Consider the following 16,057-nt stretch of genomic DNA (forward strand, 5'->3'; position numbering starts at 1 on the left):
CGCTTTCGAGACGTTCCGCGCCGCCCACGGACGTACTGCGCTATCGTACTTGAAGGAGGAGACCTATGTTTTTGTTTTCTGAGCAGTTCGCTTTTTTCCAACCAGGTGGTGATTTTTGAACGCGCTTTGATGTTTCGCGATCGTCAAAGTAGAACGCAAAAATGGCCGCCCGCTATCGATTGTTTGAAACGACGCTTTAGAGACCTTACGCACCGCTCACGGACACACTGCGCCATTGGACGTGAAGGAGGAGTGCTAAATTTTTTTCCGAAGCATTTATATTTTTTTCACCCCAGGCGGTAATTTTTGAATGCGCTCCGAAGTTCCGCTATCGTCAAAGTAGAAAGCAAAGATGGCCACCTTCGGGAGCAGCGCGAGCGCTTCGAAAGATCGCAGATGTCGCGATTCCCGTGGGTCTGCGGCTGATTTTATCGATGGATCGAGCAACTGCGAGTCTCAGGATGCTGCCTATTCGTTGGACCCTGAAAGCGATGACGATGCAAACCAGCCCGGAACACCCGCGGCCGCAGCCCGGCACGCCCCTACTGTAGTTCTTGCAGTTAAATTTTTGTAATCGAATACCTGTTCAATGAAAAGTTTTGATTTTTTTCGGAGACAGTGCCTATTAGACGGTAATACGTTTTGTATATCTCATAATTTTTTTACATATTTTTCTTAGCGGATATAAGCGTGTCTTTACAAACTTCGTTCAATTTTATCCCACAATCTTGATTCTGACAATTTCTCTTTTTTATGACATACATCTCGCTAATAAAACCTTTATGCGTGAGAAGTGCATTCATTCTGCCTTTTGTTTATGTATTACAGAATATTTAGTGGAGTATTTCCTCCGAAAAAAAAAAAGAAACTGCCTTAAACCTACCAAAAATACCTATTTTCCCCCATGGTAGGAAGAGAGCTAAGGTGCCCCTAGTGCTCGGGGCACGGGCTTTTTGGCATTTAGCCCTATTGAAATGTGGCAGCCGCGGCCGGGATACGATCCCGCGACCTCGTGCTTAGCAACGCAACACCGTAGCCGCTAAGCCACCACGGCGGGTTCTTGTCTTACAAATTCTTGTTGATGTATATTGTCATATGAACTTTGAACATTTATGTGTACATCCTAGAGCTGTTGGATCTTTTGTATTTGTTTTTGTCGTCCTGTTTTACTTGCTCCCGCCATAGGTCCTTGCAAACAGCCACTCGCCTTTGGACGTAACATAGTTGGGTAACCGTCATCTCAACGTCAACGCTAATGTTCGCAATGCAGAGCAACGTAAGCCCTGCGTTCGCTGCCTAGCGCGTTACTGCCGCTTACGTGCATGCGACGTGCGGGAAATGCGTTGGAATGTAGTACCATTATTGTATTCAGATAAATGCGGCTAGTGAAAAAAATGACAGAACAACGAGCTTTCGTTTATTCAAGGGCGGCCAAGCCCTAAATATATCATATATACCAGTTTCCGCTTGAGTATTAAGTGAAAAGGAGACATCTACCGTGTTCATGCATGCGTAATGACAATAACGCGACACTGTCACGTTGTAGTGACGGTCAAGAACACAGTTGCAAAACTGTGAATGACAAAAATAACTCTTTATTGGGCGAACTTTTGCCCCTGAAAGCAAGTGACATTCAAAGTAGAACGATAGCGGCGAACACAGTCTGCGATCGTTGAAAATTTGATCAGCGGGTCAGGCGTGTCGATTTTTATACATGCCTGGTCGAAGGTTCCAGCGTAATTTCTGGTGTCCGCGTGTCTTACAGAAAGTACTACACAATTCGCGTCGCGCATACAATCAGGTTATGCAAAGTTCAGTGACAACAGACAACGGATAGAACCATCGATAACATTCGAGAAACTTCCGATTAGGCACGTACCCAGGGGGTCCGGTCCCCTTCCCCCCCTCCCCGCCCCACACCACCACTCCTCACAAACATTCCTAAAGCGCCGCCAAATCAATGTTGAGACTTGACAGCTATTCGGCAGTCAACATTTTGCTGCCTTTTTCACGCCTTTTGGATGACGGTAGTTATCGGCATCTCCTGGGGTGCGAAGGCCAGTTTTCTAATCGATTCGATGCCCGCGCAACTAACCCGAGCTGCGTTGTCACCGTCCATTCAACGGTCACGCGCATCGCTGTTGCTTCGTTAGTTCGAGCTTTGCTTAGACTGATCCAAGGTCCAGGAAAGAGATTCGGTTCGTAGTCAGCTGGTCTGTGCGCTCGTGGAACGAGCTGCGGCCGGAGAATACGCCAGTTGCGTTTAACGTTTGCTTTTCCTTCATTATTTCCTCGAGTGACCCCTCGCCGCGAGCTGGCAGATCCTCGGAACCACATATTCGCGATATGGGTTAGATAAGGTGGAAATAAAATCATGCGAAACAGCAACCATCGTCAAACCCTGCAGTAACCATTAAACTCATAAGCAATATGAATGTCACCCGTTACCTCACACGGTATTTCCCTAATTGTACAGCCCTTTTCGTGCAAAATTGGCAATTGGAAACAAGAGTTGCAAGGAGTTGAGAAATGAAGCGACATACTAAGCGAGAGGGCCAAGGCAACAGCCAAGCAGGAAAAAAAAAAGCGAAAATGAACAAAGTTCACCATTGTCTATGAAGATATTTACAGATCAAGATCTTTTTATCTAAACAGGAAGTAGAAAAAACGCCGCAGGAAGTAGAGAACAATTCATGTGTTTTAGATGACGCTTCTACAGGGTTGCAATGTGGGCTTGTTGGTAATGCATCTTCAAGCGGTGCACGGTAGCGCGATTAAAATACGGGACAAAAAAAGGACACACAGGTACACACACAGCGCTAACTTCCAACAATGTTTGTTATCGAAAACCAGGTCGTACTTATACACTCAGCCAACATGAGTCACAGCCACGTGAACAGATAAACATTCAGAGCGAAACATTTTTGTAAGTGATATGTTAAGCCGTACGCAAAAATTTCAGTTTATTTTCAGAGAGAGCCAATGACGGTTTGCTGATATAGGAATCCCCTAGGGCATCAATATGCTTGTCTTCTATTATAAGTCTCGTCAATTCGCACTTATTTCTACCAGTAATTGTTGTTAATGCGAAGACAGGGGAGCACTTATCTTGCTTGACGTAATAGTTCTGCGGAAACCCCCAAGGTGGAGATAAGTAATTAATAAAGGGAAAATCAGACATCCACCAGTTCGTAGCAATTGCAAAGTAATTTATTAATTACTTCACTCCACCTTACGGGTTTCCGCAGAACTATTACGTCAAACTCTTGCCTTTGCTTCGTGTTGTTCACAAATTCGACTTCGCCCTACCACCTGTTAGCCGACTGGTTAGCTCAGATAGTAGAGCGGCTGCCTCGGAAAGGCGGTAGTCCCGGGTTCGAGTCCCTGACCAGGACGTATTTTTCTTCAACTCTTAGGCTTTTCTTTCGAGGAACCCGTATGGGTTTTCTTTGTAGCAATTGCTACGAACTGGTGGATGTCTACTTTTCCCTTTATTAATTACTTATGTTGCTTACAACGAAGGGAGAGAAACCCATCTGATGCAATTTTGTCGACTTTATTTTTGTGTTCGCGCAGTCTATCATTAATGCATCTGCCCGACCGTCCGACGTAATACTTTCCACACGATAAGGGTATACGATATATAATTCATGTCTTGCAATCTCTAAACTTCTTCCTGTATTTAACTTGGCAGCTAGGAGCACTTTCTTTCCTTTCTCGTCTTATTTTGCTGCACAGGCTGATTAGTTTGTTAGGTGCAGAAAAAAACCGCATCAGTGTTACCTCGACGGGCAATTTTCTTTAGGTTAGGTGACAACCCATGGATATAACGTATCACTGTTGGTCTTTTTTTTCTCACGGTTACTATTTCCTTCCGCACGTTCAGAAGTCCCAGATTGCTGCACTTGCCTAAGTATTCCCTCTGCAACTGATGCCAGAACATGACTGGGATACCTTGCTTGATGTAGCCGCATGGCCTGTTGTGCGAACGCTTCGTCAGGGCAATGATGGCATGATTTAGTAAGTGCGTTAGTAAAACTCATTTTTGCAATTCCTCTTCTTACCAGTTAGAATGGGCTGAATGATAGGACAACAATGGTTTATTTGTTCTGAGACTGTAGCACCAGCATGTTAGATCATCACCGAAGGTAAATTTAACATCAAGAAACTTGATATTTTGTTCTATGGGCACTTCGAACGTAACTTCCAGTGGACAAAGGCACTCGCGTATAATACTACTAACAGCAGAACACTCTGTGTCAAAGTTGTCTAGCTTAACATTGACAAACACTAAAAAATCATCAACAAATTTAAACATTTTAACAACTTTTGTATCATTGACGTGTATCATTGACGTATCATTGAATCAGTGCTAGCTGGTGTGCCAACTGTGTTATTATATTATAGCGTGCTGGCAGACGGTAGTGTTCACTGTGCAAAAAGTGTGTGTTAAATTTCGTCTTAGTTCGTCATTGGGAACGAGAAAGGTCAAGTGCCACATCTTTCATTTAAACGTTACGGACCTAGACACTGCAGTTTTGACCTAGCTGCTGCGGACTTGCCCCAGAATTGCAGTTCATGGCTTCTGTGTGTATCGCCAGGTTTCTAGAGCGGTCGAGGCTCGCTTAATGGCACACTGTGTTGAGTGGAGTCACCGGCTAACTGTACGGCCCGTGAGCCAGCGATACTTACGCGTGATTTGACGTGAAATTTGTGCATCCTAACGACTGCTTATAACGCCGTCACGAAGAAATAAAAATCAGAGTGTCTCTTACTGCCCTGAATGTGTCTTGGGGTGCGGTGGCTGAACGCAGTGCCCTCACTCAGAGAGAGAAAATTATTCATATCCAACGACCAAGTTGAAATCTATGTAAAGCGAATCTTCAGTAAAGCGGACAATTAAATGCTAATTAATCTGAATAAAGCGGAAAGAAAGCTTCTCTTTAGAACATTTATTGTTACGACGCTTTGTCCGCATCACCGTGCTATATACAATCAGTGATCATGTAGATACCGGTGGTGAGGTGCGCAACGTGTCCCCTTGAATGCAGGTATATGTGGGACACTAGGAAGGCCAGAGCGCTGGCTGAGCGTGCGGCATTCGTCCAACTTTCCCAAATAGCGGTGCGATGACGTCCGACTTGCTGCGTCCATCATCAGGTGGGCCCGGAGAACGACAATACCCAATGATGACATCCGACACCGCATTGATCAACGAGGCGTCTGCCCACCCGGCCAGGAGTGTGGAGGTCACCCCGACGCTCTCCACACGCACCGGACGTACCCACTCCCCCGAGCTCGCCTTTGTTCAGGATGAACGCATTTATTTTACGAATAATGCACCCAGTCGGACAACTCTGCAGGAAATATCGTATTATGAGTATGTCTTTAAATGCTGTCACTGCACTTCTGTCGTTACGGTGATGTTTGATGACCATTTATCTATACCTCCTATTTAGCTTTATTACGACGACTGGTACTTTCTCATTCATGCTGTAGAGCTCATCAATGTTGCCCGATAAGTCCTTATGAATTAGAAATCCTGCCCCGTATTCTCGATTATGTGGTACAACTCTCACGCAGATGACGTGGCCATTAATTAGTCAGCAACCTTACTAGTTATTCTAACCTCACTAAGGGCAATGTTATCCCAGGCAATGCCTGATTATTCCTCAAAAATCCCTGCTAAGCTAGCCTCACTCGACAGGGTTCGCGTGTTAAATGTTGTCAGGTTTAGTTTTCAGTAGCAATCTGTCCGGATCCAGCGATTCTTTAACACCCGCGGCTGCGTCGCAAGTCTGGAGACTGAGCACCAAGGGTTAATTGAGGTGGTAGCGTGAAGTAGAGGCTGAACACCGGGTTTCTGCGCTCAGCGTTGCTCAAGGTCCCAAGCTAAAATCCTCAAGGTTAGGTCCCAAGTTAAGCGCCTTTGTATGCAATGTGTTTTCGTTTCTCCTCGTGTTTACTTGCGCTCATGCCTCCTTTAGTTATGGTATTCTTCCAGACCAATATATTTTGAGGTTTAGAGTGGCTCCTGAAACCACCAAAACAATAATTAAAGAATACCGAGAGCCAGTGGGGCTATATTAGTCCAGCTGCAACAAAATTCAGAAGGCCCCCTGAGCTTCAACAAGACACTCCGTCACCCGAACAGGAATTGGCCTCCCTGTTGCTGTATATGGTCACTTCCGTCCTGAAGAGCCTTGCAACTGACCCCTAGTAAAAGTAAATACTAGTAAAGATGATCGAAAAGTTGGCGCAAAGGAAATGAAAACAGGCAATGAAGTGAACTTTCCACTGTGAATAATGTAGCTTAGTGTTCAAATGCATTTAGTGTTTTAATACACCAGAAATTTTTAAAGAAAGAGTTTAGGGGCACGTGCACCATACATTTCAAAGGGAATGTTCGATCATATCATCATCGTCGTCGTCGTGATCATCGTTATCACACTGAAACTATTGACAGCGTGAAACGGCACGAACTACACAAGAAAGATACACGGACAAGCTATGATGAACGGCAGCACAAATCCTGCCTAACTTGTTCTTGGCTGAAAAAACGACATTAATGGCGTACCGTGCTCCAACCTCCTTCGAACGGCGCAAAAGGCCATGTATATAAGGAACGCTTGCCACATGACCATTATGAACACCCCTCGCTCGCGTTCTCCCACTGCTTTGCGTTTCAATTTCTCCAGAATCCTTTCACTCAGAAAGGTCCAATAACGTACAGGTTATCTCGCCTCACCTAGTCTTCCCAACTGTCTAGTAAAGCTTTCCTCCATCAAATGCGGCCATGATTTCTTCAAGGACGCAGTAAAACAGGAGCAAGCTATAGCATTCTTAACAACTTTCGAGTGCTCTGAGCGAAAGTCAAGAACTGGTTTCACAGACCGGGGAGAATACATGCAGCAGGCGTGTGGTCTCCCGAACTTGATACTGAAGTCCAAAAATTGGATTACCCCATTGTCCTGCACTTCGCACGTGAAATTGAGCCCCACCCCTTTTCCTTGAAAAGCTTAATTACATCGGCCCGCGCTGTAATAGACCTACTTGCGTCCACCAGTACAAGTAAATCATCGATATACCTAAATGTTTTTTTTTCGTACACACTCCTAAACGGGCTCAAGCAGGTGATCTACCTTACTAAAAAAAATTACTAAGAATCGGTGCCACTCTTGAACCTATACACACTCCTGACTTCTGTGTGTAAACGACACCCCTCCATTCAATAATAGTGGAAGATAAATAATCAAACAACAGCTCTAAAAAGGCACCCAATGAGACACTGCAACTTTTCGCAAACTTCTGTTCATTATTGTTGACCTGTATACAATCCATTACGCACGTCATCAGGCCATGCATGGCCCGAAAGGCCATAAATGGCCTTTGGCATCGTTTGAAGAAGGTTGGAGCATGGTACTGTATTATTAGACAGCTTTAGAGGAGAGGCCCCAAATGTTTGGGGCCCCAATGAAATAGCGTCGAAGCCATTGCGCATGCGCGAGACGCAAACTGCGTTTGGGTTTTGCGTCGGGCACGTCATTTCACTGATTTAGCGGGAGTCCCAAAAGCTGCCGCAAAAGATTTTCTTCAACAAAGATGGCGGCACCCATCGAAGCGACGGCTCTAACCTAGAACCAAACTGGGCTCGCTTCGCGGTTACACGTGAAGTTCGCAAGCTAGGAGAAGTGACTGTGGTTATCGCTTTCTCTCAACTAGCGTGTGTTATGAAGACTGATTCATTAGACACCGCTGATTCATGGCTGATTCATGGCTCGTAGGCCTAACACAGCTTATAGCTTGGCTGGTGAAGGCACATAAAGTTGGTTACTCAAAACTAGGCGCAACTAATTGCTTGCTGCTAATTGAATAACTTCTAAATTGTAATTAAACGCGAGAACACGAAAGTGAAAATTACTCTTATCATGAAATGGTATATTTTATTTAATCACCTATAATAGCTTTCCTTTGGCGCCATAGTGGCGCTGTCAGCGCAAGACGCTGTCCGCAAACGCAAAGCCCTATTCCAAAACTATTCAGTCCTGCGTGCCTTAACGCGTTTAACACCCGCAAAGCTATTTGGGGCCCCCAACTTTTGGCGACCATATTCTAAAACTCTCTAATGTCGTTTTTTCGGAGAAGCACAAGTTAGGGAGGATTTGGGTTGATCAGGAGCAACGGGCGTGCGACATTCAGCACCGGGAAAAGCATGTTCAATACAAGAAAGAAGGGGTGTATGAAATTGCCGTCTCGTGTGGTGCACGGTACATTGGTCAGACGGAAAGATGCGCCAATGTACGCCTTAGGGAACATGTGGATTCCTTGAGGGGTCAGCCGTCTTCGAATCTTCGAAGCGGAAGCGGCTGCGCTCCAGGGCCTTCATAAACCAAAACACTATCGAGGTACGAGGTTAAATCAGTCCGAGAGAAAGTGGAAGCTTACTTCATTGACAAGGCAGGAGACACGTGTGTTGCGCGTCCGTCTGTTTCGCTCCATGAGTCAGGGACAGATTACCTTGACAAGTTTCTTTAGGGATTCGCTGATATTGCCATTTTATGCCAAGTGCGCCTTTACTGCGTATTTCGGTTGTTGTCGCGTGCATCATCGCTTATTTATACATGTGCTTTCAATAAAGTTGTCTGTTGATAGTGAGCGCTTGTCCGTGTATCTTTCTTGTGTAGTTCATGCAGTTTCGCGCTGTCAATAGTTTCAGTATGGATTACCAAAGTGCCCAACGTACCGTCCTTTTGCATCATTATCAAGTTATAACTTGATTTGCTTGTCGTGATACTGCACAATTTCAGGCAAATTTAGCATATCCTGGTACCCACTGAACAACTATGGTATGCTGCGCGTCCTTGGCATAATTAAGTCCTAGCGTCTCGTGCACTAGTATAATATTTATATATTTATGGTTGGCAAGGGACGAAAGAGTCGCCTGCCAGTCGCTGAAGATGATCCATTTTTGTGCATCTCTAGCCGATGCTGAAAACTGAACTGTAGGCGGGATAGCAAACGGTTAGGTTGTTGTCGGGGAAGTTCCGGGGAAAATATAATAACTTGTTCTTTACCTGAGGAATGGGAAACGCATATAAAGATTAATATGACAAACTGGAGCCATCCGTGCACACATGAATATAACCAGAGCATTGCCTTCCCTACATCTGATACATAATTTTCTGGGCAGCGATATAGTACGTCATTTCTTCTCTACGCTATCTACACAGAAAATATGTATTCCATCTCAACCTGGAATCATATATATTCATGCGGTTCTCCGCGTTCATTTTCTTTGCTGCAGATACCTTGTGTAATAAAATTTGAAGAAAGTAATCATTGCATCCTCTCATAACTGGGAAATTATTGAGTTTAGTAGCTAAAGCTTTATTAGCAAAATATGAATAGGGTGAGAGACGCATATCCTGAAGCGAAAGGAAATCGCGGCACACTGATTCTCCGCCTAGGAAATGGTTCTTAAGGTCCCGTATAGCGAGCCAAGACGAGTTAACGAAAAGTTAGAAATTCATATGCCGGAATACAGCGCGCCCCCCTGCACGTTTTGCTCCTATTTGTACCTTACTTGTACCAACAGGGTCGTCCCCGTGAAAAACGGAAAAAGGAGAATCTAAAGTGGGGGAAAAGCAGATGGCTGCAAGCTACGTGCTTACTGAAATAGGGGTCATTTTGCTTGTGTCAGCAAAAGAAGTTAGCAAAATCTTGTTCTTCAGTTCGGCGCATGTAGCCAAGGAATTTAACTGAAGGAATTTTTTTTTCTGTTGCGTCAAGCAACTGAACTGCTATTCCTGGAACAACCTGAAGCTCAACAGTTCCTCTCAAATGCAATAGAACCACAGAAAAGATAATGGTAAAACGAACAGCCTCGGACAATTCCCTGTTTGCCCGACAGCGAGATAACGTTTTTCATAAGGAAAGGCTTGAGGAATATGAGATAGCGGCTGATTGCGTAAGTGGCGCTCTGCGCTACACAATGATCGACAAGTGTCCACGCGCTGCGTGCATGGCGTTCAGAGACTGGACACGTATGCACGTGGACGATCAAGTTATTTCCACGCAGTCTCCAGGGCACTTCAGTTTTGACCGACGAGTTGCCAATAAAACATCAAGCATGCAAGGTATCTTTTAGAAATACAAGCCCCACAAGGATCAGTCTTTATCTGCACTGTTCTAGCAAAATATCAGTAGACAGCTTGGTGAATGTGCTTGGTATCGCAAACTCACATGTGCTGGTTTCTGGGGACTTCAATGCACATAACGTCATCTGGGTCAGTGAATATAATGATTCCCGCGGAAGCGTTATAGAGATCTACCGCAGGAAAAAGTAATCTGATCGTGTTAAATGACAACTCGCCAACGTTCTTGCGGGGGTTTCGTTACTCAAGCTGTATAGGTGTTACGTTCTGCTCACAAGACCTTCTTGATGGTGTTGAATGGTCAACGGACATAGAAACGCATGGTAGTGATAATTTTCCGATCCTGGTAAAACATTGTCTCATACGGAGTGAAGGGACCCGGCGCTACTCAAAATATATTAATTGGCAAAGTTTTCGTCACCATTTAAGTAACTCATTGGGCGAAAATCTGAACTTTCAAAGTTTTGCAAATATATTGTGTGAGTCTTACAAGACCTGCACAAAGCAAGCCATTGTTCCAAATGAATACGCTGCAGTCGACGGGGAATATGAATGTCTAAGAGCACTTAGAAGACGTGCAAAACGTGCTTACCCCCGCAGTGGAAAACTGGATGACTACAAGATGGCACAGAAAGTTCAGTCAACTTCGCGCAGATGCTTACAAAGATTAGGTACGAGAAGATAGCGAGAATACTGCGCGTCGTTGTCTCCGTTTACTCCATGCAGTTCCCAGAAAATGGTCAGTTGCCCGATCTTTTAGTGGTCCAGTTACCCAGAGCCATCCCTTCCGAGCCGTTGCCGTAGCTCGAAGCACTCCGGAAAGAGCTGTTGCTGACGAATTCTGTCAACTTATATCCAGACCAAGATTTCCGTTTACTTGCCTACAATTTACAAGTTCGACAACAGTAGCAGAACAGAAGGTTCGTGCGTGCTTTATGTCACAACATCCTCAACTTGACTGAGCTTTTTTAATGAATTGAAATGTCCTTTTTCGTCGTACAAAGACAACCGCAGGCCACGATGGTGTTACGTACGTGATGTTAAAGAACCTAGGTCCAGTAGGAAGAATGGCTCTTTTGGAGATATTTAATGATATCTGGATAAGAGAGGCTCTTCCAGATTTATGGAAATTAGCTCGGGTAATTCCAGTACTAAAACCAGGAAAGACCCACCTTTGTCTTGTCTCCGGCCTACAGAACCGTTAGTCTCACAAGCTGTTTTTCCAAAATAATGGAGAAGATGATAGACAGTCGACTGCAGTGGTGGTGTGAAGACACAAATGTGTTTCCCACCTACATGACTGGTTTTCGACGAAATCGGTGTACAATGGATTCAGTATTAGACATTGCCACATGCGTCGAACATGAACGAATTTGCGGAAACGTGACAGTAGCAGTATTCTTAGACATTCAAAGAGCATTCGACACTGTAAGTGTCGAATGCTCGAAGGAGAGAAACAATCGAAGGAGAGAGTAATTATCACAGCATCACGCAGGGCGTTTCGCAGGGCAGTGTTCTCACTCCGTTTTTATTCAACTGTGTCATGGCAGCCTTGCCACAAAAACTCCCGTCTGGTCTACGGTATTCTCCGTACGCAGATTACATCTGCATATGGGCCTCTGTATCTCTTGTACAAGACATTCAAACAACGCTGCAAGAGGGTCTTGATAGTATCGACACCTTTTTAAACGAAAAAGGCATGAGTCTTTCATACGCAAAAACAGCCGTACTTCCTTTCACAAGACGACAGGTGAATAATTTCCAACTTACGCTTAATGGGCAAACTTAGACGTTTATGAAAGAGCATAAATTTCTTGGAGTTATTCTTGACCGCCAGCTGACATGGGCATCACACATCCGCGCAATTGAAAAGCAGACCAATGCAGTAATAAACGTACTTCGGCGACTCGCTGGCATAACGTAAGGGGATCAGTCTCTTCGCTACTACAAGTTCCCCCCCCCCCCCATAACGCACTCATAAAACAAAAAAAAATTGCTTACTCGGCACCTATTCTCCATGGTTTATCGAAAACTTCTGAGGAACATCTTCAACGTTTACTAGCAAGAGGGCTGCGAGTGTGTCTTGGGGTTCCGCAGGCTACCTCGAGTTCTTTAGTAATTGCTGAAACTCGTCACCTCCCATTTCCAGTCATACGAACGGTTGAAACATGCTGACATAGTTATCGCATCTTAACCCAACACGAGAAGCATCCATTAAACCTCGCGCTTAACGAAAGAAACAAAAGCAAATTTCACGATTTTGTTCGAGAACATAAAGCGTTATTACTAAAGAGAGAGACAGAGGAAAAGGGAAAGGCAGGGAGGTTAACCAGGGGTGAAGATTCCATTTGATACCCTACGCTGGGGAGATAGGGGAGGGGGAGGTAAATAGATAACAAAATAGAGATAAAGAAAGAAATAAGCATAGACATACAATCACAGTCGGTCACTGTCGCCGCATACTGTCACCGCACAGCACAGTAGCACTTGCATCGCTATAAACATCTGTTGAGGCTACAGCCACTTGTCCAATTCTGTTGCCTTTAAAAGCTTCAACAGTGCCCTCGTCGCCCTATGCTGCGATGGCTTGTGATGGCGGCATTTTAAAATAAGTTCCTCTGTTAGAGGTCTTCGGTCAATGCACGCTATCGTGATTGCGAGCGATTGTCACTGCAAATTATAGCGAGGACCGTCACAGAGAAGGTGTTGAAGAGTCTCCTCGTTACCACAGTCATCACACGAGGCGTCGTCAACGTATCCAATTCGAAAAGCAAAAGACTTGGTGAAGGCCACCCCTAGCCATATTCGACAAAGCAGGGTAGCTTCACGACGGCCGAATCCAGCTGGAATGCAAAGGCGTAGAGAGGAGTCTTTAAATTATGCAAAGTGGATGTTAGTTACATTCCCTAGATGTTAAAATGTCCTAAAATAGAATTATCGGTTGACGGGATTATATCTAAGAGAGACATGTTGATAGCAGCCGCACAACAACTGGCACTCTTCCAAGTTTACTCATTATATCCCCAGTACATCCACGTGCATACAGATGGTTCGTGTCAGAAACATTCATCGACTTCAGCATTCATCGACTTCAGTAACATATTAATCGACTTCAGCAAACATTTAAACTTTCCTGAGAGACATCTTCTACCGTGGCAGAACTGCTTGCAATCCTGTGTGCTTTGCATTTCATAACATCAGAATTGCATTCGCAAAAATGGGTTATATCTTTAGCGATTCGCAAGCCACTCTCACATTACTTCAGAGCAATAAAAATTCTTTGAACACTTTGCTATTGTATGAGACGCTCAAAGAACTTACAAAAGAAAGCGCAATGAACCACGTAATTGCATTTCAGTGGATACCTGGGCACTGCAATATTCCTGGTAATACTGCAGCGGACGCCGCTGCGAATCGGGCGCACAATAACGCAGAGACAACCAATCTTCCCCTATTGCGTAGTGAAGTCCGTCTGATCCTGAGGCAGATTTCCTGTCACCTCAGTAAAACTATCTGGTTTCATCAGCAAACTAAAAACTGGGAGTTATACTTTACAGACCCATTTATAAACTTATCAATGCCGGAAAATCTAAAGGGCAACAGAAAATTTGAATCATTGGTACACTGCCTGCGTCTTGATACTGCATTTGCGAGACACTTCTTGTACAGTATAAAACGTGTCTCTAGTCCCCAGTGTTATTGTGGCCATCCAGACGAAGATGTGCATCATCTTCTCCTCGATTGCACGAAATACGATCCACAAAGAAGGGTACTGCAAGCAAATTTGTTGATATTAAACAGAAGACCATTCACCCTAAAAAGATACTTGGCCCATGGCCAACTGCGCGCCTTCTGAAAAGAGCACTTCTTGCTCTGAAAAAGTTTTTAGAGGACACCAATATTTTGGGAAAATATTAACTTTCAGATGATCCTAATACGCTAAATGAGTAACATAAATGTTGTTCGTGGTTCAAAATTGACTTATGTGGTGATCGCAACTTTATGCAATATGTATAATTATGTTCTGTACTTGCAGTGTATTACATGCGTTATGTTTTTTGGCTGTTCAACATATCTGACTTTATATATGGGTACGTGTACTGAACTGATGCGCAAAGCTTTGCGATTCAGGTACTGTTGGACTGTATATTTATTATTCATCCAGTGTTCTACTGACTGTCATATTTTGTGTCACTATTCTCCCCTTTTACGCAAATTTGTTTCCTTTGCCAAGTGACAAGGAGTAGCCGGTGCCATCATAAAGGCACCCCCCATCTCATAATATTCATTTCAATAAAAAAAAGATCAAGTGCATATGTTGCTCACGTTTTCTCTTTGTCCTTTTCACGTAGTCGCTTGCGATATATCTCGAGCGCAAACGTGTCATAGTTATACAGTTCCTTCTTATGCACTTTGATCTAAGACAGAAGCTGGCTGGAGGGGCGGGGGGACTATATTTCACCCGGATCAAGTATACAATCGTGCATGTTTTGTCATACTCACTGCTCGGAAATTATTATTATTATTATTATTATTATTATTATTATTATTATTATTATTATTATTATTATTATATTTATTTCTTTATTTCTTTTGAACACATATACACCGTTAACAGGAAAGGGAAAGCGAGGAGCAGGCTGGCAACTGCCACCGGAAGGGGCACAACGCCTGCCTACTCTTCTAAAGGGAGGTGACATCAACACAGAAATGGAAGATAGGAAGGAGTGGAGGAAAGAGGAAAGGAAGAGCAACAGGACAAATATAAAGACTAAAGTAGAACACAGTAGAGATCACACACAGTAGGGCCGGTCACTGAAGGTCAAGCTACTACAGAATGTTGAATAGAATAATTTCGACGCTACCAACGTGAACCTAAGTTAGCGGAATGAAAATGTTTGGAAGCAAAGCGTATCTATAATATAATAAGTGCGGCATGTCAAAGCACTCGCTGGGAAGCACGCCTGCTTCTCCAGAAAATAGCGGAGAAAGCAGTGGTTCCGCTTTTTATCACGTGCTTGGTTGCCCTTGATGTGGCGGCGTGTGGCCGTGCCGTCTCAACGTGAACAATGGTCGGGACTCGAACTTCTCCGCTGCCGTATACGTCGGTTGGTTTCCTGAAACATCACCTAGAAGGAACCGTGTCACTCTTTCCGCGATGATTTTCGCAGTGGCAGTTCATCCCATGTAAAATGATTCGGAAGCAGAGGTGTACATTTGTCTCTGCTCATCATGGCTTAGCGCGTGATTCGACTAGGACTGCGTCAATTTCTTCCTTAGGTGTATCTCAATTTGTGCCAGCAGGCAAATCTGCTGTACTTGATGTCTTAGAAAACAGGTGCCCTATAACGTAAAACTATTCCAATGTGCATTTATTCCATTCTGCTGACGTCAAATTTACGTTACTGCCGACGCAAGCATTGGGCAGTGGCCCGCAGAGTTGTCTGAACAGCCCAATGAAACGCTCTCCTCATTTATAAGAGGTCACTTTTCTTTGCGTTCAAAACAAATAATATTGCTTAAATTGAGCGTTTTTTCTTATCTAATTGACTCACAAGAGGTGAGGAGCACGCTCAAGTGGAGAGGGTTTCGATGGTGCCAAGCCAGCGCAGTGAAAATGGAAAACCGGATGAGGAGGGTGGTGCTGGCGACTGCCGTTGGTCCGCTTCCTTTTACTTAGCTTTCGGTGGCTGGTCGAAGATCGCGGTGGCGTGCAATGAAAGGTTAAGAATGCGGCTAAAAGGAATCCCCAGCAAAGAAGAGTTGACCGAGTGATGTCGTATACGTGCGGAAAGGGCTCGATAACGTTATACTGCCACGAAAAACTTTCTTATACGCAAATAAATGCAAATAAATCCAAGCTTTCCGGCAGGTGCGAATAGCCAGTGCCTGAGTGATCGGCG

This window comes from Dermacentor variabilis, chromosome 1, assembly GCF_050947875.1.
Source record: "Dermacentor variabilis isolate Ectoservices chromosome 1, ASM5094787v1, whole genome shotgun sequence".
Classification (NCBI taxonomy): Eukaryota; Metazoa; Arthropoda; class Arachnida; order Ixodida; family Ixodidae; genus Dermacentor; species Dermacentor variabilis.